Below are 3,592 nucleotides of genomic sequence, written 5' to 3' on the forward strand. Positions count from 1 at the left end.
TACGTATTTAAATTCATAATATAGAAAATTGCTATTACGAAAAGCTGTTTAGAATTAAAAATTATGTTTTAATGTGCAAATATATCATTCTAATTTAAATGTTGTGAACTATACAGATACTTTACTCGAAACTCACATTTTTTACATACCTCGTATAAAATTTAATAAAATTTGATTCATGACGGTTGCATCATAAATCTTAGACCAAGAAGAGACTTTTATGAAGAATAACTTTTCTTCGTCAAATTAAAAATACAAGAGTTATAAATGAAAATGATGTTGGTATCCATAATTTGAGAAAATTCGTCAAATATTTTTTCCATTAGAAGGATGTAATTTCATATATCAGAACATCCTTTTTTATTCCAAACCACATTTTAAATAACAATTTTCCAATATTGTAAAATAAATAATACATACATGATAAAGATACATTTTACTGATGAACTTTACTTGGATCTACAGACCGAGCGAGTCTCGTAAATTCCACGGATTTGCGCCACGCTTCACGCAACCGTATTTACGTATTTGTATTTTGAGTTGTGTGGTCGTGCGCTGGTCGAGTGGAGTTAAATTTACCAAATTTAAATATAATCGTTTCTACTGATTCATTATTAATATAGTATAATATGTATTATTGCTTTCAAAATATACTCAAATTGTATTTTTATACATTTATTACACATATTATTTTATATAATAATTAAATTCACTATAAAATGTCATTTATATTTTATTAATAGCCAAATAATTTAAAATTTAATTTGACATTCACGAAGTGTCAAACTCAAATGTAAATAATAACATTTGCTTTGCTTAACAAATTCAGATTAAAAAAGTAGCCTACTTCCTAATCAAAGATTTCAGCTGACGTTTAGTGCGTGGTAGGAAATAACCGGATTGTGACGTCACATTTTAGAGTTTGAGGTCGATTATCTCGAAGACGGTTAGAGATATCGAAATGCCGTTTTCAGATTTGGATTGAGAAGACAAAACTACATAAGAATCCATCGATACATCTGCTCTAAGTATTGCAGGAGCGGCAACGCAATAACACACAGACTTTTGCAAATTTATAAACGAAAAGTTTTCGTTGAAAATAAGATCATATTATTTACCCAACTATAACATTCCGTTAACTTCTAATCATTTTTATTGTTATGCGATTTAAATTTTAATAATGTTCTGTTATTAAATTCTACTTGAAACAATTACTAATAAATATTTCGTCTTTCACTGACGTCATCACAAACCTATAGATTAGCAGACCTGTACGTTTTGTACCTTGTGTACTCCTGGCGGTAAACCCCTGAAAAGTATTGTGACATGGTCGGCGTAGAACGGAAAATAAGATATCACTTTGGTCGAAGCCTTCAACCGAATAAGTACCTAGTGGCAGATAACCTATCCACGTAAAAGTGGCGAATATTTCATTCTTGTTTCAAGTCATAGTATTATTTTGAAAAGAAACTATCCAAGTTTATTACGTATGTGTTTAGTGGGCTGAAGAAACGAGGTTGGAGGTTCGCAACAGTGAGTTGTGGTTTATCTGGTAAATGATTTTTTTAACACGCTACTATAACGCCATATTTGTTTTTGTCTTATTTGACGTCTTCAAAAAAATTTTACTATTAAATCTTGCAGTGAGCTTATTAATTCAGTCTGGTATCTTTTAACTATTTCATTGTATGTAATATCCACTCAGAGGGAAAGTATTTTGTCATAAATCTTATAAAATTATCTCTCTTAATTTGTGGGGTTATGTTACATCACATATTACCCAATTCCAATTTTATATATTATAATCATGAAGTTCTGAAACATAGTAAATTCCGTACATCATACCCACCGATTCTGTTCCGATATTTGGTATTTTCATAAATTCTTACACTACTTTGGCATTATTCCATATCATTTAATAACTATACTATTTTTTATGAAAAGCTATTTCCAAAATAAATATATTCAGCATTTAAATTTTAGACTTACTTGTCTACATATTATCGAGTCAAGGCCATTTTATATGCCAATCTTATGACAAGGTCACCAAACAGTCTAGTGGAAGATTGTTTTTTCCTTTCTAATGAGATAGCTTTTTCTGATTCTTCTTTATTCTAAATAAAAACTTCCTGATTTTTTTTTTCTCTTTCTCTGACTTTTCCCTACATTATTACAAGGAAGTAAAACCAGGATTCTATTTTTTTTAGCCACTGGGGAAAATCTTTTAACTACTCCTACCACCTGAGAAGGACCGCTTTTCGACCAAGTCACCTAGGGGACAAGTACTAGAGGAACATGTAATTTTTGTTCGTCATTATCCTGCATTTTGGAGAATTGCCGTGTTATGGTTGACTGCGTAGCACCATTCTGTGCTTAAGACTTTACTGAGAAGTAGTAAGGAAAACTTGTGGGGACAATATCAGGTCAATCGGGTTTGTTTCGTGAACTTTTTATATTTAACAGTGCAGTAGTTATCTACCTATACCAGTACACTTATACACTTATTTTTTTTATAATATCCAGAACATTTAAGTAATTAACATACACATAATTCAATAGAGCTCCCACACCTGTATGTCTCTTTGTAAAAGAGGATAATTTGGGCCCAAATAACCTTTTCCCATACAGTAGTTCCTTACATTTATTTTTTATTAATATTATTAGACTTGTTTCCCATATTTTTCATATAACTATATATATCTTTTAATATTATTAGCTTGTTTCTTGTAATTTAAATTCCCAATCTGTTTGCTTAACTTAAATTCATTTGTTATTAAATTAAATTCAATCCCTAATCCCTATCCCTTCAGGATAGCTATTAGTTTTACTTGGTCATTATTAAAAACCACGAGTCAGAAAAAGGATCTTTATCATCCAGGACTGCGTTGGTTCAGTTAGGTGTTGCCTATTCAACTCATTGAGTTATATATATTTGTATGGTTCATCCTAGGTAGGTATTTTAGTATTGATTTCTTGTAGTATTTAACGTTGCTGTACGTATTACAATCGTACGATTATTTGGTGAAGGTTGTTGTTTAACCTTAGTGTAAGTTGGGGGTACGCTCCATATAAGAGCTACCCCAGTACTAATGTAATTATAGTTGTATACTCATATTCAGATAAGTAGTTAAGTCAAATTGTCATTTTAGAGCTACATAGGTTGTATTTTTTCTAACTCAGAGGTTGTCAATAATCTAGGTAGTTATATTTTAATAAATATTTATTTGTTTGTATATCAATTATTTTTTTTTCCCATTTTTTGAATTTAATAATTTAATATATTGAATAATTTACAGCAGTGTAAGATACCTGGAAGTTTGGTCCATTCCAACTTCTGGCGCCCATAATTCAGTCTATTTTATTTATCTTCTATATTCTTCTATTTTTATTATATTATTATATTTATCTAATTTATTTTCTGAACATATATTTTTATCTTAAGATTTCCCTTTTCTAGTCATCATCTCTCTTTAGGTTGAGCTACTGTTCTTCGACAGGCATGCAAATGAGCCATACCCATCCTTGAGTGTCAAGCTGTTCTTTTGCATCTCTTGCTAGCCAATTCTATTTAGTTTGCCTCTGTCTCCCCATA

General features: G+C 30.3%; 1 long non-coding RNA gene across 1 annotated transcript; it reads left to right on the forward strand.

Annotated features, from left to right (window-relative positions):
• The first annotated feature begins 237 nt into the window (after positions 1-237).
• On the forward strand, positions 238-3,233 carry LOC126879206 (uncharacterized). The gene is made up of 2 exons (XR_007696004.1): positions 238-1,552; positions 2,208-3,233. It is a non-coding gene; the product is annotated as an uncharacterized LOC126879206 (long non-coding RNA).
• Positions 3,234-3,592: the final 359 nt, after the last annotated feature.

The sequence above is a fragment of the Diabrotica virgifera genome, chromosome 1 (assembly GCF_917563875.1).
Source record: "Diabrotica virgifera virgifera chromosome 1, PGI_DIABVI_V3a".
NCBI lineage: Eukaryota > Metazoa > Arthropoda > Insecta > Coleoptera > Chrysomelidae > Diabrotica > Diabrotica virgifera.